Below are 26,533 nucleotides of genomic sequence, written 5' to 3'. Positions count from 1 at the left end.
CAACCACGACCATGATCATAACCACGACCATGATTATAACAAAACGAGTCTGATTATAACAACCGACCATGATTATAACAACCGCGACTATGATTATAATACCCACGACCATTGATTATAACAACCACGACCATTGATTATAACAACCACGACCATGATTATAGCAACCGACCATGATTATAACAACCACGACCATGATTATAACAACCACGACCATGATCATAACAACCACGACCATGATTATAACAACCACGACCATGATCATAACCACGACCATGATTATAACAAAACGAGTCTGATTATAACAACCAGGATCATGATTATAACAACCACGACCATGATTATAACAACCGCGACTATGATTATAATACCCGACCATTGATTATAACAACCACGACCATTGATTATAACAACCACGACCATGATTATAGCAACCACGACCATGATTATAACAACCGATAAGATTACAACAACCACGACCATGATTATAACAACCACGACCATGATTATAACAACCACCCCATGATTATAACAACCGCGACTATGATTATGATACCCACGACCATTGATTATAACAACCCGCGACCATGATCATAACAACCACGACTATGATTATAATACCCACGACCATTGATTATAGCAACCACGACCATGATTACAACAACCACGACCATCTATCTAATATACTATAGGACTAGGCGTGTGTCTGTCTGTTTGTGTGTGTGTGTCTGTTCTGGACAGCAGCGGCACAATTGTTTTTCATCAAACTTGGTGGAAAAATCACAAAAAATTCGTAGAGTGGAACAAACCTGGTCCCATGTCGATGGTTTCTTTAGGAAGGCATTAATTAATCATTTTATTTACGCTGGAAAACGATGTCGCTGTAAGCTGTCAGCGGAGGCGTGATTCTTGCTAGCCAAGCACTAGCGTTCGAACTTTCACGCTTTGGTAAACTGTACCACCGGACTCGCCACAAGGCATGAAGGACCCACGATCACTTGTGTATAATACAATGCACATTATAAATTTGATGGTTCGGGTTCACAGCTATTAGTTTTCTTTAATTTTGTTTCCACGCCAGCTTTTCTACCCACGGTTTCGATTCCCGGGCCGGTTTAAGTTGTTTGGACTTACTTCCTAGCCCCCACTAGTCCCTGTTCAGCTAGCAGTAAAGTAGGTACCTGGTGTAAATCAAAAGTTGCGAATTCTTATTCAGGGACAAGTTGTTGGAGCTTCCAATAACTTGATGACATAAACCACTGACTCTTCAGGCTTCTACGCCTTTGACTTTTCAGGCTTCTCGCCTTAACTCATGAGACATAAAGGCAAGCATGAACTTAGCAGCTTCCTGTTGGGCGCTGTAACGCTTCTCGCTTCACCTTACACAAGGATATAGGGGTGCCCAAAAAAAAAAAAAAAGTCAACAAACATCACGACTTCGATGACGTCATCAAAGAAACAGGGAGAATGGAGGGACATTTCCACTGGGAGACTCAGAAGAGTTTTATTGGACATGTAAGTATAACTGGATCGATAGTTTAACAGGTTAGCCATCATTACGATCATGACGAAAGCTCCTCCCTTCCCCCAGATTCATATTATGCGATAACGTTCGAAAAGTACGTGAAAATGATTACGCCCAGATTCTTTCAACAACTGTTACCTTTCAGCGCGGTGTCCACACTACCTACAGCTCATAACAACACATCTCAGGGCGATTACAGGTATCTGGCACAAAAGGCATACAAGACAAGAATACAATGGTCACACACATGGGATAAACGGTAGTAAAAAAAAACTATCATCACCTCAAATAGGAAACAAATACGAGTCAATATACATACATAAGAATAATGTAATGACACCAAAGAAAAAAAGCATAACAATGGGGTTACATACGCAGCATAAAATATTTACACAATACACTCTCTGGAATACGGCTTCTCCATATCAAAAGGTTTCCTTGGAGATTGCTCAAATGCTTACTCGACACCACAGTTTAACTAGACTTTTCAAAACAGGACGTAGATAAATGGACCCCCATCAAGTCGAAGGAGTGAATTGAATGACTTTAAACGAAAAGAGTCGATGTCACACTTTCGCGAGTCGTAGCAAACTGAAAAGTCCGTCTGCAATGGCGATAATCCCAGAATGCGATGCAAAACAAGCGGTCGCCCCATGAGAACACAGCAAACCAAAAACTATCTGGACTTATGGCATTTGCCATTTTGAAAATCAGCACCATACTTAGCATACTTGACCCCACCTAAAGTCATGAAACACTACTCCTATACACAACCACAAGTCTGATCAGGACTTAACTCACAAACTTGAGGTCACAACTGGGCCATCTTTACTCAATTGGTAACAGATACCCATCAGATCTCAATTGCATAACTGCCAATCCATCTTCCAATCTACATGTGTCTTACTGCAAATTGACAATCCCTCTCCAAAAAAAAAAAAAATTCCAACAGAAAAAAATTCACAAAACACCTACATACTCACAAGCATTCCCATTGCACCACATTCCACACTCCATGGGCAAACAACATACTCACTTTCCCACAACACTGATGCAGACAACAACATTCTCTCACTTACCAGTTGGCACTTTGATTACCCAACACAAATATGCAAAACATCACTTCGCCATGCATCAACAACCAATGCATTCCCGTCAAGTCTACAGCCCTTTAAAGATATCTCAGCAACACTGACGCCAGTCTCGCGCTAACAAGAGGCCACCATACTCTTCCTACACCTCCCTGTCCATCAGGCCATCCCCCGGATGCAACAGCTGGTGGTGAGACCTGGAGTGTCATTCCTGTGAATGAACCACGTCTCTACCCACATCCTTCTCGCTCTACACATCCAACTTACTGGACACAGGTTCCGAGCTGACTGCCCTGAACTGCTTTATTGTGACTGCCATCATGCCTGGAGGTCACAACAACTCCTTGTAACTTCACAACCACGAATTTTGATGCACACCTTAAAAGAAACAAACGGATTACTGCCTAACTGTCCTTCTAATACTCAAAAAAACACTTGAAAATACTGTTTAAAATTATTGCACGAATACTGCTCAACTTATTACTCACTCCCAAGTGATAATACTGGAATGTGAACTTTTACTTTACTGCTTCACTGATGAATCTCGAGAAAACATCACTGTACTCTTCGTCCTTTTCAGAATAAACTTACTGTTCCTCAAAAGGTAATTGTACTTGTTGTATCAATCTCTGGCAAGATTACCCAACACTGTATTAACTCTTCCCAAATTACACTGTACTCCTAGAAAATCAAGCAACTTTAAAAGACCAAAGACATTTCCCTTACTGGTCTTGCTCACAAAAAAAAAAAAAAAGAATAAAGTGGTAAATACCTTACGAGACTGTCCCTCGGTACTCAACAAGTATTCACCATCTTTTTCAATTGCAATGATTTAACACTTATCACTTCACAGTGTGTGCTCTGTTGTACTCTAAAATGGGGGTCCTTACATGTACTTTCAACAATCAATTTTCAAGATTGCGTTCTTTCCACAGGTAATCCCACCTCACCACAGAGTCCTCCAACCCCATCAAGCGATTGCTGAAATTACACATGTATTAGATCTCAAATAAACATAACCTCTTTTGACCATGCCTGTCCCAGTCTACACTGAAAAATTAAATACCCTTGGCATTAAACTCACCATCTAATAGAGAAACAACACAAAATGCAATACTCGGAAATATAACACAACTCGCGTTATACAAATAAATTCACTTGTCAAAATGACGTCAACGGAGAACTAAAACACTTTTTCCAATTGAAATAAAACAAATACATCAAAATTTGTCACAATTTCAAATAACCTCCAGTAACATAACCTGAGTACAATTATGGCCATGCAGTGCCACTCTGCATATAAAAAATCTGGGGTTAACACCTGATTAATACACATTACAATTACATACTTTTTTATAGAAATATTAATATATGGAACTGTAAAAACATCACGAGATATTAAGTAATGGGATATATGTCCTACCCTAACACATAAACTGAAATGTCAGGTACAAACTTAGCATCCACTTGCGCTTTACATATGGTGCAATACTTTACTGTTAACAACTCGATTGAAGCACTGGGCACTCCCCTTGATGAAAACATTTAAAAAAACTAGTGCCACGACCTTGAACATGTACTCACTGTCTGCAGTAATACTGGAGTTAACAACGGGAAAAAAAAAAATTTGACCAGATTATTACACATCAAATTCTACAAAATATTAATGAACCTCATAAAACTCTCTACACTCAAGTTAATATTGCAGGTATCATTTTACTTTAAACAAGACTTTACTTTAGAGCAGCACTGTTTCCTAACCTAACTCGAGGTATTTCTTTGAACTTATTTCCTTTTCCCGCAAAACCACACAAAATCTGTACCTTGGAAAGAAGCTAGGAACGAAATTATTAGCAATCTGAAATGCTCACATTAGTTGCAGGGGAATGGTTATTAAATACTTACGTACAGAGAAATGGTTGCAACTCACAGTTAAAAAACCTACAGCATCAAGTCATTCCTCCCAACTCGATACCATGTACATTTACATCACCACCGCTATCACCATTTGTAAGGGGGGGTTATGAACAACAACTAGCTGCCACCCTGCGAGGGCTTGGCACTCTTACAACTTTCGTTGATACTCTGACCTGGTAGCGTGACGTGAGAGGAAGGCCCATGGGTACATGTAAATATAGTATCGAATATTAGGGAGAGAACAACGGTGAATACTATAGGTGAATCATAGACCCACATACGAATACAATGTTTATTAAACACAAAAATGGTTACAGAAAAGACGTTGTAGTCACCCAAACAGGAACTCCTGGTACCATGCTCTCAGGCTCAATTTACTTGCACCACTACTGGGTATACCCACACCAAAACGTACATAAACTCTTACAGCACCTTAGTACCAATAAAACCAGCGGCACCTGCCAATGCAACACTCAATACCCCAGGGGCAATACTCCAGCGGCCGCCCTGGGAGTCTCATCACCAAGTGACACCTTCCAACAAACTCCGATAATTCTGGTGGACTAACACTACCACACCAACAGCCCCACCGAGTTATGTGCTGTACTCATCCACCAATGATGAGGCTGGCAGTAATTTGGGGGCTTGAAGATCCGGGTTCACCACAGGGGCACGGCGTTAGGGGAATACTACCCTCTATGGGGCCCATGGGTGGTAGTGGAGCTTCTGACGGTTGGGGTTCAAGGGGACACCCGACTCCACTGGACCTCAGACATCTCCCAAGACTAGTGGATGCGTCATCCACGCTACAGACACGGCCTAGGCTGCGTTAGGGACCTGTGGGAGGGAAGCGTGGCGGCTCACTGATTTGAAAACCAACCGCCGCCTTCCACCCCCGCTAAAGTCACAGATTCCACCTACTCAACCATTTCACTGAATTACGTTACTGTAACACTGACGTTTGAAACTGAGACTACGAACTCAGTTTCATTTCCTACTATTATCTTTACCTACAATGCTCTGACTGAGCTATCAAAAGCAAGAATTAAATTGATTACACAAGGTTGGATGGCAACAGGTCCCAACACGCAACGCCTTGCTACAACACCCGATGAGCAGATTTTAAAAGTTCCCTTCAGAATATTAACTAATTCCTCAGCTAACCTCCCTACCACAATTTCACTATTTTATCAGAGTCTCTGATATTCATAGGTGAAAAAAAGCTTTACAGGTTCTCGGTAGCAGAAAGAGTTTACAACTACAGTCAACAAACATACGACATCTCGATGACGTCATCAAAGAAACAGGGAGAACGGAGGACATTTCCACTGGGACACTCAGAAGGTTTTGTGGCCGTGTAAGCGTAATATGGATCATTAGTTTAACAGGTTAGCCGTCATTACGATCATGACACCAATCTCGACCTCAAGTACCCATTCTTTTCAGGGGAATTGAGGGAGATTGAGGCTTGGTTTGCCAACAGTGTAGAATTTGCTCAGTCTAAGTGTTCAGGTGCGAACCCCGCAGATCTTCAGATAATTAACTGTGCGCACAATTTAATTGACCATAAGGACCCCCAGTCAAAGGCTAGGTATACCTGTATTGCCGAGTATGGGGAGATGAGTAAGATCTCTACCTGGGATGAATTTAAGAAAGATTGGCGTTCCGCCTGTTCAAATACAAGTCAGACTCATTTTTTTTTCAACGTAACATGATTATTTGGCAATGGAACGGAACTCTGATGAAAAACCCTCACAGTTTTTAGTGCGTGCTGATCGCGCAAGACAAAACTTACTTAACTCACTCATGAAGTCTACATGGCTAGACCTACCTTCAGTTAACGGGAGTAGCCCTGGGACGAGTGCTGAGTCCATTGTCAAGTTTTCACAATTTAATATCATTTTACGTAGTGTTCCTACAGAGGTTAGGCGTAAGGTGTCTGAAGCCATTACAACTCCTGGTAATACATTGATGGAGTTTCAGGAACTTATTAATCATAAGGGAAGATTTTCAATTCAATTTCAATTTCAATTGTTTATTCCTTGATAGAGGAAGCGGGATCCTAGTGCTGTCACTAGGTACCCCTGTACAATGACACCAGAAGCATCTGGCAAGTGTGACAAGTATATACAGTATAAATATTATAAAGGGGCTTACTAAAGCCTAAGGAAGGAAGGATATTCCTTTAACACATAATCAATATTATTTACAAAATATCTGGCCAGTATGGGGAGGATCATCGTGTCTCCGTCAGGGGGTCGTGGAGTGGTGGTCCAGCAGGCGTCACGGAAGCGTTGTGTGTGGGGACATCTTAGGAGGTAGTGGAAAAGGGTGCTGCTGTCGGGTCTTCTGCATAATGCACAAGAGCGTTGCTCAGGGGATGCGGGGATACCAATCTCCCAAGCAAAGTCATACCCAATGATGATACGGGCAGCAATCACGTCCCCTTTCCGCGACCCTTTCCCGTAGACGTACGAGAGGTCAGGAAGTTTACGGAGGACATCGTACCAGGTGGGCGGGGAGTCCAGGGGGATGGCTGCTTCCCAGCTTCTCTCTGTTTGCGGCGAATTTGGGTCCTAATCTGTAAGAGTGTTCGAGGAACAACGTAGTCAGGTGTGGCCTTGTTGCAGCCAGTCTTGGCAAGGCCATCTGCTGCCTCATTCCCCAAGATACCGACATGACTGGGTATCCATAGGAATGTCACAGGACGGCCTGCATCCTGAAGTGTGGATGTTAACCCTCGTATTCGGAGGATGAGGTCCTTATTTTCCCCTGATCCAAATGTGATCCCGTCGAGAGCAGACCTGGAATCGCAGCAGACAAGCAAGGGGCAGAAACCATCTGCTTCTTCCTCAGCGAGAAGGGCAGCAAGGAGGGCTATTCGTTCAGCCTGAGTGGAGGATGCCCCGTCAGAAACTCTGAGAGACAGTTTGATAGGCTCAGGGGCATCAGGAAGGAAGATGTAGACACCAGCCCCGGCCCTACCTGTGGCGGGGTCAACAGAACCATCAGTGTAGAGGACGACCCTGCCTGGGGACCAGTGGGCGATCCTGGAGAGGTGGTACTTGCAGAGAATAACAGGGTTCACCTGGGATTTCGGGAGCGGTCCACCGAGGGCAATCACTTCAGGTTAAAAATCCAGCCAGGGAGAAGGAGACGAACCAACAGCAGGGGTGACAACAATATCAGGCAGGAGGTCGTGTTTGAAGGGCTCGGATGAGTGACCCTCGCCACTGTCTTCTAGATGGAGGTCGGTCTCGGACAGCAGGAGTCAAGTTGGTTTGGACACAGTTGCCCCGAGGATCCCGTAGAATGGAAACGGCAGTTTTTAGGTAAAACTCCTGGACACGATCCTGTAAGGGGGAAAGACCAAGCTCGGTATATAGAGAAGTAGAGCGTGTCCACTGAGGAGCCCCAAGGATGATACGAGCAGCTTTCCTCTGGATAACTTCGAGACGGTTGATAGCAGTCCGACTACTGTTGACGAGGGCAGGGGCGGCGTAGTCGACACAGGAACGGACAAAGGACTTGTACATGGTGAGAAGTACAGGGATGGTGGCACCAAGGGAACCCCTGCACATGGTAGAGAGGGGAGCGAGACGCCGAAAGCAAATGTCTCGAAGATAGCGGACTTCAGGGATCTGACAACGTGTGCGAGTTACATACACACCCAGGTATTTTGTCTCATTAACCCAGTCCAAGGGCGTTCCTGATAAGAGAAGGGGTGGAGGTACAACACGACCGTGCCACATGGCTTTTGTTTTCGCAGTTGAAAGAAGGAAACCAAGTGAATCACACTCTCTGGAGACCAGATCAAGGGCTTCCTGCATGCTGAGGTAGTCAGGGGCTTGGAGGAGGACATCGTCGGCATATCCTGAGTGGAAAACTTCTGTCGGCCATGGGAGAGATGCAATGGAGTGCATCAGAGTGTTAAACAAGGTGGGACTCAGGACTCCACCTTGAGGGGTGCCGAGGTTCATTTCTTGAACAGGAGACATAGAGCCTTCAACGCGAACCCTGGCCTGACGTCCAGTGAGGTAAGAGGCGATCCATTGTAGAAGTCTCCCTTTAACCCCTAACCGCGCAAGTTCAGCTAAAATGAGGGCAGGCTGAGCCGTATCAAAGGCTCCCTTGATATCAAGGAAGACGGAGATGCGGGCAGTCTGATTGCAATAAAAGGAAGCAATGGAGTGTGCTGTGCTGCGATGTTGTATGAAACCATTGAGGGAGTTGTGGAAGCCGCCTATGGTGTGAAGAAGGCGACGATGGAGTATCCTCTCCATCATCTTGCAAACACAGGAGGTAAGACTAATGGGTCGATATTTCCCAGGATCTCCCGGCTTAGGGATGGGGATAATAGTGGCATTTTTCCAGTTGGACAGGAGAACCCCATGTTCATAAGACATATTGTAGAGAGCAAGCAAGGGGCCGTTAGGAATATTAGTACAGGCGTTGGGGACGGAGTAGGTTATCTGATCATCCCCAGGAGAGGTGTCTTTTCTAGAGCGACGAGCACTGTCAAGCTCGAACTGTGTGATGGGATGATCAGTGGGGGCAGGGGAGGTAAGAGCAGCACGAACAACAGGCTCAGACGCATCGATGCGGGCCTGCACTGCCTCCTGCATTGGATCTGGAAGTGCCTCAGGGGAGGAAGCTCGTGCCCAGTCCTCCATTAAAGAGCAGGCAAGGGAGGCAGGGTCAGGGTGGGGAGGAGGCCTCCGTCGAGTACCCCGTATAGCATTAATCCGATTCCATACATAAGAGGGTGACGACTGGAACGATAGAGATCCCGTGAAGGATAGCCAGTCCGCCTCACGTATCCGACGGCGCTCCTGAGTTGCAAAGGAGCACCAATTTTTGAAGTCTTCCCAGTCCTCTGGAGACCGAGACCTCCGTATGGCAGAGTGGAGATCACGGGTTACCTGCCGGAGATGTCTCATGGCAGGGATACGATACCAGTAGTTGGTAGCACTTCTGGGGTGACGGGGAGGGCGTGGAGGGGTAGCGCGATTGACAGAGTCATACACGGCATCAACAAAATCAGCGCTGTAAGAGTCAAGGGACTGGGGGACAACATAGGAATCCGCCCAGGTAGAAAGGTATTGGGTAAAGGAAGGAACAGCATCTTGTGTGAGACGAAGGCGAGGGGATCGATAAGGAGCTGATGTCGGGGCAGAGAAGGAGAGCCTGAGATGGGTAGTAACGGCAAGATGGTCACTATACAGAGCAGGCTCGGTGCAGACGGTAGGATGAAAGGAGGTATTACCGTTCAATAGTAAGCCAACATCAAGGAAACTATGGGGGAGGCGAGTAGGATCGTCAGGACAAAGAAAGCGAACATCATCATCCCCATTAAGAAACTGTGAGAGATGTGATCCGTTAAGGGTACATGGCGTGGGATGATCCGGAGTAAGAGTAGGATGGCGGGCATTAAAGTCGCCCAAACAATAGTGGGAATCCCATCAAGGAGGTCGTGAAGAACCTGGGGATCCAGAGAATCACTCTTGAAATGAACATTGACTACACGAAGGGTCCGGTCACGAAGAGTAAGGGAGACAGAAAGTAATTCAGACGGGGGTCCATCTGAATCAGGTGAAGGGAGACGAACAGATGGAATGGTGTTACGCACAAGGGTGAGGAGGCCACGAGCCTGCCCACGGAATCGAGGCAGGGTGTAAACAGTATAGCCAGAGAGGCGGAGTGGAGTAACATCGTCTGTGATGGTTTCCTGAAGTAGAGCAACATCTACTTGATGGGAGAGCACAAACTGGGCGAGGTCTGTCCGGCGAGGTCTAAGTCCCTGGATGTTCCATTGTAAGAAGAGGAGGGAACGGCCTCCGGTGTGAGATGAGTCGGAGGGGCTAGACAAGGCTCCAGAGGAGGTACCAAATTCTGTTGAGAAAAATGGAGAGGGAGGAGTGGGAGAGCGAGGGATGGATCCTCCATCTCGGGAGATGGAAGGAGGCGGGTCATCAGGGCTTGCAAAGTGCGCCCCTGTTGGGTCAGGGTGTCCAGAATGAGTTGTTGTTGCCTCTGCAATGTCGCAATTGTTTTCACAAACAAGTCGAGTTGGGCAGAGAGAAGGTTGATTTGCTTGGAGTGGCGATCCAGACGGAGAGTGATTGTTTCCATAGAACCCACTTGGTGTACCTGTACAGGAGCTGGAGGTGGCGGTGAGGATTGCCGAGGGCCCGACTGGGCATGTGGTGGTGGTAGCGACGGAGAGGGACGGTGAGGGTTCAGTTGAGTAAGAGGTGGTGGTGCCGGTGAGAGACAGCGGGGGTCCGGGTGGGCAGGAGATGGTGGTGACTGTGTGGCAGGGCCGGCAACGACCTCGTTCCAAGAACGGTAGGGAGAGGGAGGGAGGGGAGAAAGGATGGGTGGTAGGGGTGATAGGGGGGATGGTAGAGGAGAGGAGATCAATGGGAAATATTTGGTGGATGGAAGAGGCGGTGGTGGATAGGAGTGAGGTTTGGTTGACAGGGGCTTCGTCAGAGACGAGGGCGGTGGTACAAGGTAAGTTTTCCCCGGACGATGCCAGGACGCTGTGGGCAATTGGCATTCCAGGCGTGGTGACTGCCATGGCAATTGACACACCGTGGAATAACTGGGATTTTGTTCTGAATTTTCGATTTGCATTCCACTGTTTCGTGAGGACCTGCGCAGAAACCGCAGGCGACCATCCTCGTGCACTCCCAGGTGCGGTGTTTCCACGATTGGCAACGACCACAGATTTTCGGGGTTCCGATAAATCGGTCGAGAGGACAGTTGTGAATTGGTCCTACGTTCACCTTCGGAGGGAGGGGACCCACCTACCAGCCGATGAGTTCGTTGGATGGACGTTTGGAGACCGGGTTGATGCGGCGTTCCATGTCCAGTAGTTGTGGGAGAAGAGGGCGAAGATCGTCGATAGGGATCTCCCAGGGTACGTGGCGAATCATTACCTTGGTACGACGAGTTTCTGGGGTGATGATGGTGAACTTCAGCATTACCTCCCCCTGGGGAGCAGGAAAGCCCACCTGAGTGAGCAGGCGTACCGTCTCGTCCATTTGTGTGGTGACTATCACGGCTGTGGGACCTCGGCGGAGGCGAAGTGTTGAGTCCTGAAGTGGAGAGCAGTGACGGAAGAACCAGGTCGTCCGTGTGCTCAGAGGCAAGTCCCGAGGGAAGGCGAGACGACGAAGGCGCGACGGGGCAGGGAGACAAAGGGAATCCCCTATGTCCATCGTCGGCGGAGGGTCGGTCATTGAGCCACATGTAAGCTCACTTGGGGACCCCGATGACAGGAGGAGTCCACCCTCTACAGCCCCAGAAGGGGTGCAAGGGGGAGCCGTGGCCCCTGCTGGAGACCCTGACTTCTGAGGTTTCTGCTTCTTCTTTGACGTGTCTTCAAGAAGAAAATCGTCAGCATCACTGTCACCTACTGCCGCCGTTTCCAGCGAACAGGAGCGTTTAACGGCGGGCATAGGGCACGTTGGCAACACTGCAGTCAGGTGGAGTGGTAATGACGTCACTGCTACGTCACACTATCACATTGCTCATGAGCAAACTTGAAAAACTTTGCTCAGAGGGATCGGGTGGTAGGACCAGATGTCTTATCCCCCAAAAATGACAAAGTTCAAAAGTAAAAAAAAAATATATGCCACTGTGCTGATAACTGGGTCTTACTATAGTTGTCTGCACAGGCTGGGATTGGTAGACTCGCTGAATTCGTCAGAAATACGAATTTTAAGGAGCAGTCTCTTACAGCCTTTGTTGACACTACGCACGCATGCGCGTTCCGCGGAAGATTTTCTAAGGACGTTTTGGTCTGTACAGTAACAAGTAAACCTAAGGACAGTAATGAGTCATCCACAGGTACTAAAAAACAAAAATGTAAGAAAAAAGGACCAAAAGTTTGTCACTTTTGTGGAGTCCCTGGTCATATTAAACCAAAATGTCCAAGTAATAATTCTCACCATACTGTTTAAGGGCTTTTGCTACGAGTTACAAGCCTATTACACCTTCTATTCAGGGTACGGGTTCACAACCTCAATCACAGCCTAAGAAGAGTCAGTCAGCTCCGGCACCAGGGAACAAGTACTGTTTCATCCACAAAGTCCGGACACACGACACACTTGAGTGCTATAGATATCAACAGTTCCTTCAGTCACAGGTGAGCCCTAACACAGTTGTTCTTCCACAATGGGAAACCTACAGTTTGCCTCCTCAAGTAACCACTTAAATAATGATACTTTATCAGTTTCCGGTACCTGTGATTCACAAGTGTTGTCCTTATCCCAGATCTTTAACACCTTTCTCCAGGCTCGAGGGAGAACAGGTCCCATTGTGTGGAGTCAAGTGAGTCAGACTAATATTTCATTCCTTTTAGATACAGGTGCTGAAGTTAATGTCATAGATTCTCATGTTTTGAATACTTTAGCTATGGATTCCTATACTTGGACAGACATTCAACTACCTCGTATTACAGGTATAAATGGTCCATACAGCTTAAGTTTAAATTGGGGAATACACACATAGATTGTTTGACCTATGTTGCCGACGGAATTTGCATTCCAGGGCATTTGTTAGTCGGTTTCCCGACGATGAAAGCTCACCGTATAGTAATAGCCCCTCATGAGAATTTAATTACTGTCAACCAAGAAATCGTTAGTTAAGCCGCGTATGTAAGTCAAACTCCTAATACCGTGCGGAATTATGGACTAATTGACGCATCCTCAGGAGTTAACGAGGTTTCTGGCCCGATTAATTTAGATAGACAGATTCCCTCACAAGGAAATGCCCAATCAGGTGAAGTCTTCAATTCAGCGGTGGGGGCTGGCACACAAACTAACACTTATTACTTCTCTGGCGTGTGCCCAGGAAAACTAACACATGATGTACACTTGAGCCCTGATCAGTTAACCGCAGTTTACCTCAAGCTAGATACTATCTGGTAAGAACAACTGGATCTCGATCACACTAATCCTAGGTTTAAGATTTGCTGTCTCGCCGAGCCGTCCACGGTGAAGGTGAGAGGGATTAACATTGACTGTTCGCTACACCAGAGTCATGATGGAACGGCAAAACTCTACCTGGCCAGTACACTCCCCTTTCATCAACGTCTCAGGCGTGGTACGAAGGTTCTTGCATTCTCTGTTCTTAAGGGATCCATTAAGGACGAAGAACTCAATGATTTTCAAGTCGCTGTAACTAACTCAGTGCCTAACGTCCTCACAACACAATATGATACTGAACAATCATCTAACCCTAAGAACGACAAGTCCCCCTTCATTAATTAACGCTAGCCACATTCCTCCTACAGGATTCACAAAAGCTTTTCCTACACAGTTAGACTTGCTTAACAAATACGGGTCAGCCATAGCACTCAAGGGAGAACCTCTGGGACAGACCCACCTGGTTCAACACCAGATTAACGTGCATCCAGGTACTAATCCCATCTACATACCTGCATACCGCCTCCCTCATTCACAGAGAGCCACGGTGGACAGGTGTGTGGAGGCCATGCTTGCCCAAGGCGTAATACAAGCATCTAATTCACCTTGGAATTCTCCATTGTTACTTGTCCCAAAGCCAGACGGTACCTGGAGACCCTGCGTAGACTATCGTCGTCTTAACAGATTCACTATCCCGACCGTTTCCCGATGCCCTTGTTGGGAGATCTGTTGAAGAGTCTAGGCCATAGTAAAGTTTTTTCAACCCTGGACTTGCTATCAGATTTCTGGCAAGTGCCATTGGACGAAGAAAGTCGACCCTTAACGGCCTTCAGTACACCCTCGGGACATTGAAAATTCCTATGCATGCCTTATGGACTACATACTAGCCCGATTACGTTTTCTAGGTTGATGACAAGTATATTTCGTACCATATTAGGCTCTGAAGTCCTAGTGTACCTGGATGATATAATTGTCATGTCTCCAGACGTGTCGTCACACCTCGTGAGACTGCAACATTTAGGGCATGTGGTTGACCAAGACGGAGATAGTGTTGATGCTAGCAAAGTTGAGGCCATCCGTAAATATCCTATACCACAGTCTGCAGATGTTGTACATTCTTTCATTGGTATGGCGGGTTTTTATCGTTCCTTTATACAGGAATTAAAAAAAATAACTCTTCCTTTAACCGATGTATTTAAGAAAGATGTATCTTTCAAGTGGGAAGAACAGAAACATTGTGCTTTTGTTGAATTGAAAGACCGCCTTACTAGAGCGCCCACTCTTTGATTTCCAGACTTTTCCAAACCTTTTATGATAATCACAGACGCCAGCTACAGTGGGTTAGGGGCAGTATTATCACAAGAGAGAAAAGGTAAGCAACTCCCAACAGCATATGCTAGTCGTATCCTCTCTAAAGCAGAAAAGAAATACAGTGTTACTGAGTTGGAGGCTTTAGCTGTGTTATGGTGTTTAAAGAAATATCGCGATTATATGTATGGATATCCAATTGTTGTAACTACAGACCATAAACCTCTTGTCACTTTGTTTAACATTAAAGAGTTGTCAGGCAAGTTTGCCAGATGGTTTCTCACTATTCAGGAGCTCAAACCATTGCTTAAGTATTTAGAAGGAAGGAATAATTTTGTCGCAGACGCGTTATCTAGGCATGTTGCACTAACACATGTGTTTCCTTCAATTGATGTTGAACGAGTACGTGCGGCACAGGAAGGTGATCCTATGTGGTCACGTATATTGTCTTATGTAAAAGGTAGTATTCCTAATCTAGACATTAAACCTCCTGTTCCTATTCGTGAATTTGTTGTTCACGATAATGTTCTTTGCCGGCAAACCAAACTTGGTGTTCCTGCTCGTACTGTAACTCAGTTAGTCATACCTGCTCTGCTTGTACATGAGCTACTAGTCCTTATGCATGACACTTCACAGCTAGCTCACCCAGGGAAGGACAGATGCAATAAACAGATGCCGGTAATGTACTTTTGGCCCAAGATGGCTAAACAGATTTCAGAGTATGTGGATAATTGTCAAGTTTGTAACGATAATAAAGGTACTACATTAGCACCTCTCCCCGTTCTCAAGTATCCTACACCCTCTTGACCTTGGGAGAAGGTTAGCATGAATGTTTTAAGAGATCTTGTAGAAACTCATCCTAATAATAAATATCTGCTAGTAATGATAGACACGTTTACACGTTACTGTGAACTAGCACCTATCCCTGATAAAATCGCAGAGACAATTGCCCGAGCCTTCAAGAGTCGTATTCTAGACAGGCATGACACTCCTATCGTTCTACTTACAGATAACGGAGGTGAATTTAACAACGCGCTGTTAACTAAATTATGTGAACTGTATCACATTAATAAATGTAATATCACAGCCCATCATCCTGCAGCCAACAGAATGGCTGAACGGCTTAACAGGAAGGTTCTTAATCATCTTCATACTAACTTGGATTTTGCTAACACGAACTGGGAGTTCCATTAACAGTTCTTATCATGAATCCATAAGCGACAAACCGCACTTTGCTCTCTACATTTATGATAGACAACTTCCATTCGAGGTTGAAGTAGGGAGACAACGAATTTTCTGTGACGATTTCATCGGCGAACGGTACCGACAGTTAAAACTAAATCACCAGCGAATTACGCATGAGTTAGAAAAAGGGAGCTGGTAGGTAAGCAGGGAGAGTGGTTGTGACAAGTCGGGCGAGCGTCTGGCATATAGTAGCGAAATGGTTATTTGGTTGCTCAGCTGGGTCAACATTAGTGAGATGGCTAAGGAAGGGGAGGGGGTGTGTCTTATTGTTTAGTCCACAGAGTTCTTTAAGCTTACCGTACCACTGACTGATGTTGGTCTGCTCCAGGTGTTGCAATTTGGTTGGGTAGTGAGACTTTTGCAGTGCGCATTTCGCGGATGACTCGGTTGAGAAGGGACCTACAGTGGTTGTGGTCATTGAGATAAATGGCTCTGTCTCTCTGTTGCATAAGTCTTTTGATCCGAGGTGTGATCCAGGGCAGGTCAGCTGGGTGAGATCTGACGGACTTATCAGTCTGGAGAGGATGATGGGTAAGAGGAGGGGAGGGGAAGGGAGGGGGGGTTTCCTGCCTCACTCTAGGGGTAAGTGGAGTACTGAGGACGAAGGGAGGAGTGGGGAGTGGTGATGTTATAAGGGAGTTTCCTCAACGATAATTGATTATTAAAAAAAATGTAATTGACTGTTGTTCTTGTGTCCGTTTGTGTATTTGTTTTCATTACTACTCTCAGCCCTAGAGAATTGTCTTTAAGTCACATAATCTCCATCAGGTCACATCATTCTGCTTCATCACTCTCTTGACTCTTCGTCAGCTCCGTGGGTCATATCGAATCTGTGTCGACAAATTTAAGTACACTGCCAACACACGGAGTCAGCTGTTGTCAAGACCCTCCACGTCCTGACACTCACCTAGCATAAAATTTAACATTACAACACTGACAACACACGGAGTCAGTTGACAACACCATCTGGTGGCGGGCGATCACAAGCATCATACAGCGAGAAAATTTCGTAAGAGTTGTTATAACCAGATACACTCTATAAACTTGTTCTAACACACCACAAGTTTGTCAAGGTCACAACAAATATTAAAACAAACAATCAAACAAACAGATTTACAATCATAGAGATGAAAATGTACAGTCTCATTAAACATACCGAATCTGTCAACATGAATTTGAGTAATGGTATGTACAAACTGGATAATTTTGTGATTAAGAAGATTTGTAACCAGGTGAGAAGGTTGGGTCATCTTTCCCTATGACCTGACCTCGGACAGCTGCTGTGCTTGAGATAGCATGGTCAATTTTTTTTATTAAGAAGATTAGTAAGGGTCACTGCCTTATGACCGGAACATTGTGGACACCTGCTGTCCCCTAGGGACTTGATCTCACTCTCCTCTACTGTATATATTAGCCTTGTCAAGTATTTCTCCTTAGTCTGTACTCTCCCCTGAAAATGTGAATTACACGAAAGCGCTTGGGAACTTGGGAATATATATATATATATATATATATATATATATATATATATATATATATATATATATATATATATATATATATATATATATATATATATATATATATATATATATATATATATATATATATGGCAGGAACAAGCACTTGATATTTTAAAGGTTCCATACCAATCAAGACAAAATTTTAACCCAGCTAAGTCTTCACCATGAATAACAACTTTTATTCCTTAAACAAAACATGCGTCTCTCCAGGAAGCTGTAAGACAAACCTGGAAACCTAATGCAAATTTTCTCCTTGTCAGAGAAGGGAACATTTTATGCCAGGGAGAGTGGATGTTCAACAGACCGTGGCTGACCGCGCCTCTCCATCCTGTTGAAGAATAAAGTAAGAGATGATGACGAAGAACGGGAAGATACGGAGACGTATTTGAAACAAATGAAAATCTGTCTTAGAAAATGAAGCAGTATTGTTGATGTATTATCTATACAAGAGGCATATATTGGTAGGCCTTGCTTACCAGTCCAGGTAGAGTAATGAAAATCATCTTAATAATTTACGTGGGGCGGGGTTGAATACGGAGACACACATTAAAATATACTATTTGTGATTATCTTTTCTTGGTTTCTCTGAGGCCGTGGGAACTGTCATTTAATCATTTAAGTAATATTATTATCGGGTAACAGTAAAAGAATGCTATGATGTCTTTTTCAGAATATTCATTTAGCGAGGTTGGTAGTTGGTGATATAGTTTATGTGGTTTAGGTAATAATGTAAGAGTTTCAGACACACGCGTATAATAGTACGCGGCGACTCATTCCTCCGATTGACGAAATTACATTTGTGGGACATCACTCAGCAATTTTCAAAAAGCTTCATTCAACTGAGTACCTTTGTAATCTGATTCCGCATATCAAATTACAAAGTATTACCCAGGAACGAATTGTGTATTAATGCTACTGACACTTGATCATGAATTAAACCCAAGAATATACGTGTATGTACTCTTTTGCATTAGGCACAATGGGTCACACAAGAGAATCTCCACATGTCTGAAATTTTCTGCTTCATTGTTGTGTAGTCAAGGAATATATAACTAAATAAAGCTTTCATATTTTCTTCATACCGGAAATATACAAATATCGTTCAAACATTTAACGATTCTGTGATTGACAATTTGATTTTTAAGCATTTGTCAGGAAAGACGATAAAAGTAAAAATATTTTCTTTCAAACACGACTACAAACACAGTGAACAATTAATAAGTAATTCTTTATTAACATAGTTTCAGACACTAAAAGTATCACAATATGTTTATTTATAAATAACAGGAGAGTTTATCAAAAACTTCATCGGGAGGGAAAGCAATTGTTATTTGGTTTTGAAACTGTTCCCATTGCAATATGTTTGTTCAAAAAGAGATGAAAAGAAAACACTAAATTTTTGTTTGATGTGCAATTGGCAGTTGCACTATGCAGTTTGCAATATTTTTAGCAGAATAAACTTCGTGAAGCAGAATTCTAGTAATTGCCTTTCCTGGTCGAGTCCAAATGCTACCTGTCTGATTTCTTTTGATGACCCGGAGTACTTCATTTGGAAAGAAGAAAAAACATCGCAAAGGTATGGAGCAGCATATGTTTACAGCTACTACTGTATATTCTTATTAAATATTGCTATTAATATTTTAGTGAGTTAGTTAGTTTGTAAAAAAAAAATCTTTCACTTGTCCTTTTTCCTGATGCCAGTAAACGTGGTTCATAACATTATTTCACAGAAACTTTGACACCTTGGATGAGTTCTATCCAGTTTACCGATTTTACGAATTCTACAGTCTTGTGATGATGACCATTGTTAGGAAGTAGGATTAAAAGTCTTTATAGATCGATGACGCCTGCAGCATCTCTTGTATTGTTCCACCATGCCAGTCATTATATTCCTTGTACATCTAAGCAGGTACAAAAACACATTGTTCTTATATACTAGAATTATTGTAACATCTTTCAAATAATGTACAAATAAGTTTACAAATGGCATGGAGAAGCAACTGAACACAATATTCGAGGCTATGAACGATGATCCTCTCAACCTATGTATGTCACGTGAAAAATATTACAAAGCCTACATTACCAAGCTGGTTTCTCTGGTAACTGTAAAAGTGTCCATTATGTAGCTCGTAATTTACGCTGTTACCACGGAGAGAAAAGTGTACGTCAACTGAAACTAATAACTCTTGCACGAGGCAGCCTAGAGAAGCTGTGTCCCTCCTTGAGTCTGGTAAGCAAGAAGTTTTCTAAAAGGAAAATCTTCACAGCAAGAGCCAGTAAGTCCTCTTACCGGACGCAAGACATTCTCCGGTGTCTCCTCTCATCCTGAAGTGGTCAAGTAGTTACAAGGTTATCATTTATTTTATTCTTAAAAGAAGACCAGACAATTGAAACTCTTTAAATGAAAAGTATATAAGTATATAAGAATACATTATTTTTAGTTGGTTACTTTCTCTGCTGAAGTATATTATACAAAAAGTCATAGCAATAGAAAAACAAAGCCAGTTTACTATAGAGTGGTGAATGTGCAATTCTTATTATTATTTTTGTGGTTTATCAGAGGAAATCATAGTTACATTTCGACGAAATAAACACAGTAAAGGGGAATTTAATATGTAGACTAGACCACTGCTGGACAACTGTGGTCAAAGAAGCGCATATGGTCCATTGGCTTCCTCCTGGAGAGTTATATTCACTTTCCATTTTTTTAATAATATGGTGGACCAATGTTATGATTAGGCAAATAAAAACATAATCCATCAATTTACGCAGGAGTGCAGTCTACACCAACAGAGCGTTTTGAGAACTGCTTTTTTTCCCTGAGTGATGTGAAACCTTGACTCTTGTTACTCTCAAATCCAGGTACATGAAAAAAAAAAAATAACATAGCATGTAAAAAGCTTTGGACTTGATAAAAAAAAGTTTGAAGAGGAAATTAAGAAACTGAGAAATTTGGTTGAGTATCCACGGGCCAGTTTGGATTTATACAGTACATTTGAGTTGATGCTTTTTGCTATAAGATACATAAAATCCAAGAAGCGGAATGGACCGACTGGTAGAAATCTCAGCGCTGATTTAATATGTATCTGCACATTCCTGACTCCTAATATAAGAAACCTTATGGAAAACGCTGCCAGTCAGAAGGCTCCTGGCGTAAACGTAAAGAAAAAAAAAAAGAAAGCATTATGTTGATGTCACTTTTAGTAATACATGTATGATTAAATATTTTGCTTTAAGTCGTTGTGAGATTTTCGGACGTTTTAAAAATACTCAGCAGACTCATGCGTGACGTCGTGATTGTAACTCGTCACTACAGTAGGTTGACCACGTATGAGTCAGGTGGTTCAACAAGTGTGTCAACAACCCAGCATGACTACGTACTTGTCACTGATATATAACTGACCTGTGAGCAGTGTGATATATGACTGTTTGAGTTGTGGTCAATTTAACATGTGACTGTTGGACCAGTGATCAGTGTATTACCAAATATTTTGTCTGTTTTTAGTTATCAAGTTTAATAGTTAGACTAAAAATCTCAACCAATTTTGACTGTCATAATAAAGAAAAGATTTATCCAAATATACTCGACTGAAATCAAAGCTGCAATATTTTACATGATGGGCTCAAAATTTTGTTTCAAGTGAGGTACAGTATATGCAAAGAATGCAAATTTCCCCTAAGTTACTAATATCAGGCACAAATTATAAAAAAAACCCTAAACAATCAAGTATTTCCCCATTAATCGACATAACTTCTATAGCTAGTCAATAATCTTGCAGGTATACCAAGCGAAGGAAACGATCGGGGGCGCCTGTAAAGAAGGGCTCGGCTGGGTGACAGTTTTATAGCCACTTCAGTATATAGGGACTCGTGGGCGCTATACCCCATCTAGAAGAATATTTTCCCAAATCAACAATTCAAGGATTATGGTTTCTTTACAAACATTGGGTAAGCTTAAGGCCTGTAGCTGTTACATTTACATTTCATTTCTTGGTATTAAATATGTCAATAAACTTACCCTATCCTTAGATACACAACTCTCCCGTCATCCGCTACAACTGTTATTCAGTAGACAGTGTGATGCATCAATGTGATAGGGCTGACAATCACTTAGAACATCCCTGAAATACAGTCACATACACACACACAAACACACTTACTCACAAACACACACACTCACACACACACACACACATACACACACAAACATTCATACAAAAACATCTATACACGCAAAAAATCACATATATACAAAAAACACAAGTTAAACACAGGTACACATAGAGAAACACAGGTACACATAGAGAAACATAGGTACACATAGAGAAACACAGGTACACATAGAGAAACACAGGTACACATAGAGAAACACAGGTACACATAGAGAAACACAGGTACACATAGAGAAACATAGGTACACATAGAGTGAGAAACAAACAGGGAAGTGACTACAGACGCCAACATACCACAACTCGGCCTCCGTCCTCAGGGGAAATTACTCCACTAAGTTTGACGTTATTTAAAGGTGGACAGTGGCGTGCATCGAGAACCCGCTGACTGAAGGGTAAAAGGGTAAGTCGTTTTTACCCAGACAGAAAAAATGTCCCGGTTGTTGGGGCTAAATAAGAGAGTAAGTAATTTACATTTTGAGAACCTAACATCAATCATCAACATCGGGAGACAAAAAAAAAGAAAGAAAAAAAAAGTGGGATACTTGTGTACTAACAGTGTCACTAATCACCTGGTAACTTTTTTTTTATCTATTTACATCACTTAGTCTGATATAATTGTTCCATATTGTTCTTAAACTAAACCGACATCGCACACACGTGACACAGGAGTGGTTTATGGGGTAAGTGTGTCTGTAATATGATCCAGTTGACTGTTATGTTACCATGATCCACCTGGCCTTATGTCTGGCTCTGTTATATTACGATGATCCACCTGGCCTTATGTCTGGCTCTGTTATATTACGATGATCCACCTGGCCTTGTGTCTGGCTCTGTTATATTACGATGATCCACCTGGCCTTATGTCTGGCTCTGTTATATTACGATGATCCACCTGGCCTTATGTCTGGCTCTGTTATGTTACCATGATCCACCTGGCCTTATGTCTGGCTCTGTTATATTACCATGATCCTCCTGGCCTTGTATCTGGCTCTGTTATATTACCATGATCCTCCTGGCCTTGTATCTGGCTCTGTTATATTACGATGATCCACCTGGCCTTATGTCTGGCTCTGTTATATTACCATGATCCTCCTGGCCTTGTATCTGGCTCTGTTATATTACCACCAGCCACCCGGCCTTGTATCTGGCTCTTTTGTATTTCCATGATCTTCCCAGCCTTGTATCTGGCTCTGTTTTATTACCATCAGCCACCCAGCCTTGTATCCGGCTCTGTTATATAACCATGGCCCCTCTGGCACTGTCTTCTTCCGGCTATATGGCTGACTCGGGATCTTTGTTGTATTACCCTAGCCCTCCCAGCCATGTGGGTGACTGGTCTTTGTGTTGTACAGTTATTACGGTGTGTTAAAGAATAGAAAAAGCCTGATGAAGGGGCGTGGAGAAGGACGGGTAAATGTGTTACACCTGAGCACAAAAGATATCTGTTGCCTGTGGAATTGTGTGCAAAGAGATTGTGTTCTGAAACGATTTTTTTTCTTGTGTGTGTTTGTACTAGTTCTATGTTGAGTAATATGGCTCGTGAGTTATATATATATATATATATATATGTATATATATATATATATATATATATATATATATATATATATATATATATATATATATATATATATATATATATATATATATATATTTTAGATGGTAATTGCAGTGGAAGCGCCCCTAGTGAGAAATCCCGAACCAGCACAAGAACACTTAAATTTACTAAACAAAATGACTTGTCCGTGACCCGTGGAAGGATAGCGTCTGTGACTGGGATGAATGAGACACACTGCTAAATTTACACTTATATTCCCTCCAACACTACAAGCACAATCAATAATGGTGCACCAATATGAACACCTCTTAACCTGAACTTAAAATACTACTCTGGGGAATAAAAGTTATACATGATGTTGAAATTATTAGAACCTCAGGCAATGCCTCATTAGAGGACAATAAGTTTAAAGTATTAAGAAATGTTGCTTGCACACATGAACCAGGCCTTAAGGGCTTTCAACAAAATCTCAATCACTGAGAAAATGGTATTAAAAAAATAAGAAATAAATAACTCTACAACGAATAGGCCTTGAGGGCACTCAACAAAATATCATCCAGCACTGAGAAAATGGTATAAAAAATAGAACTTATTAACTCCACCCTCAGTAGGCCTTCAGGGCACTCGGCAAAATTATGTTACCCCAACAGATGCACACCTCCTAACCTAACTTAAACACTACTCTGGGGAACAAAGGTTATACCTGAGATTGAAATTATAAGGAAATATTAAATGCACACAGCATACATTAGTAACTGAAAAAATAGTATTAACTACACACAAAAATATTATCACTATTATTAAGAAGTTACTGAGTCCACCAATACCCGTGAACCATGCTTCCTAACCTAACACATAGATTCCACCTGCACTCTGTAGTTTTTTAAGGCACAACCAACAGGCACCCGTAGTTTAAGGCCCAAACCAGCCTTTCTCAACCTTGGAAATGTACCTCTAAGTTCCACTGGACTCTTGGTCCCAGTGTGTGACCCTGTATCACTCAGCTGGCCTCACTTTGCCCCCAGTGCATCCATGAAACGGAAGGGAGTGAGCCACTCAGACTTTGTACAGTTGAGAGAAGCTTTAGCTTCCCGTTAGTAAAAGGTTTTCACTAAGCTGCTTGAAGATATGTGGTATTGTGAGCCGAGGTAGAGGAGAGTTGATGACCCCAAACGATCGTCACGTCGTTAGTTGGGCACCTAGACAGCTGGGTTCACTCCAACTCTCACCATACTCAACAGGTGGCTCAAACCCAGGTCAGTGGGCGGTCATACAGCTCGCTTCACCACTCGTCTCATACCGCCAGTGGACGTTATCATACCGCGTGGGGTCTACAGAACCTTGTTAATACTGATGTTAAATAAACGAAGGAACCAGGTCACGCGATCCGTCTCTCCTGGGTACAGCACAGAGGTGGTACTTGACCTCTCTCACAGCTCCCCAGCCACCTTGCTCCCTGGTTCACGCTTTCCAGGAGTGACTTATTTACCAGACGATTAACAGCTTAATTAGGACGTACGCAACATTTTCAGACTGGGAAACGATCTATAATTATTTTCAATTTAATAACAGATATTTAATTTCATGATTCGCGTCCCTATTAACTCGGTAAATTACATTTAATATCATATAGGCCTAGTTCCACAAACTCTGCTACGTGCGGGAGCGCGGTCTTCCCTCAGATGACCTTGAACTCAGTCTCTCCAATGGCGCGGCGTTTGAAATTACACTGAATGTCTGAATATTACATATATATAAACCTCCAAGCCACCACTCATCTCCCCATCACCCCTCCCCCCCTTACCTCATCCCGGTCCCACTCTCTCAGTGCACATATTTTAAGCATGTTTTTAATATCTTGAACATTTCAATGATGCAAAGAATGTGAGACCCGCCAATTAACGAGGAATTTAACACTTTTCTTCTCAAATTTCATTTTTCATTGACTTTTTGGAGTGCATTGAACGCATTTTTTTTTAAATTCTTAGGCCAACTATTAGAACACGTAAATATCCGTCTCCTTTAACAGTGTAAAACACAATAGAGGTTCTCTCGTTCAGCACCCACTGACCTATGTAGATAGTAAGCAATAGTTTACTTCATTTATCATCGTCACTCTTGTACTTAGGAATTTCGGTAACAAATGAAATTAAATTGACTAATTGCTGATTAGGAATGAACTGGTGTCGGAGCTGCGAAAGAACGATTTTAATTTCTCTATCCTGAAAATGATTTCGCTAGTAAAGGATCATGGCAGATAAGTCGCTGCCTTTGCCTGGTCCGCCTAATTATGCGTGGGGCAGTCAAAATGTTTTCCGTTTCAGGGGTAAAACACTATTGCAGGCTTCTCGTTTCTTTTTTGGTAACAAAGTTTAATGCTTGGATATTTGTTGCTTTTAACTTTATTTGATTAATGTCCCTTCATATGTGCCATATGAGAGGACTTGGTCGGAAACTTGATTACGGTAGTCTGGTGTATCAAAGTCGACGTCATAAGCACTGAGATTATTTCACATGGAGGTATTATGGCCATTATCCATGAACGTTTGGACCCCAGTGCTCAGAATCGACACCACAGGATAGCATCAAATCTCGAGCTTCTTGAACTGTGTAGTGACGATTATGTCAAATTTCTTTCCCGTGTGGTGATGGAAGATTAGACCTGAATTCATCAATGGGACCTCAAGTCAAAGATAGAATCTATACAATACAACCATCCGGATTTTCCAACCCTCTGATAGCAAGATCATGCCTCGATAATCTAGGATCTCAAAGAGATTCCTCTGATCGACAGCCTTACACTCTAGATATGGCCCTAAGATAATATTACCGGTTTCAAAACGTGAAGTTATCCGCCCAGGATGTTAAGGAACTGAAGGAGGCTAATGAAGAGTGGTTTGATAGTAGTTGGAAAACTTTCATTTGACTGGTACAATTTAAAGGATAATTTAAGTAGCGGAGTGAGTCAGGGTAGAATGAAATAAAGAATATGAGTGGTGGTTTGCAAACGTTTTTGGCCGTACTCTCGTAATAAACCATCATAGAGCTATGTTTAATTTTAGTAAGAATTCACCAGCAGCCAAACTTTACTTCTTTCCCTTTGAAATAAGATTTAGTTCAATGGTATTTTTTTCTTTATGCTCCATTTTTTTATAAATATGAGAAGTGTGTTACCCAAAAGAATCATGGACAAGCTCACAGGGAAGGGGAGAAGATTGTCTTAATCACTCTCCAGGGGTCTGGCTCAGAGACTTTCTG

The sequence above is a fragment of the Homarus americanus genome, unplaced genomic scaffold (genome assembly GCF_018991925.1).
Source record: "Homarus americanus isolate GMGI-L3 unplaced genomic scaffold, GMGI_Hamer_2.0 scaffold32929, whole genome shotgun sequence".
NCBI classification, from domain to species: domain Eukaryota; kingdom Metazoa; phylum Arthropoda; class Malacostraca; order Decapoda; family Nephropidae; genus Homarus; species Homarus americanus.
This window is presented reverse-complemented; position numbering follows the sequence as displayed.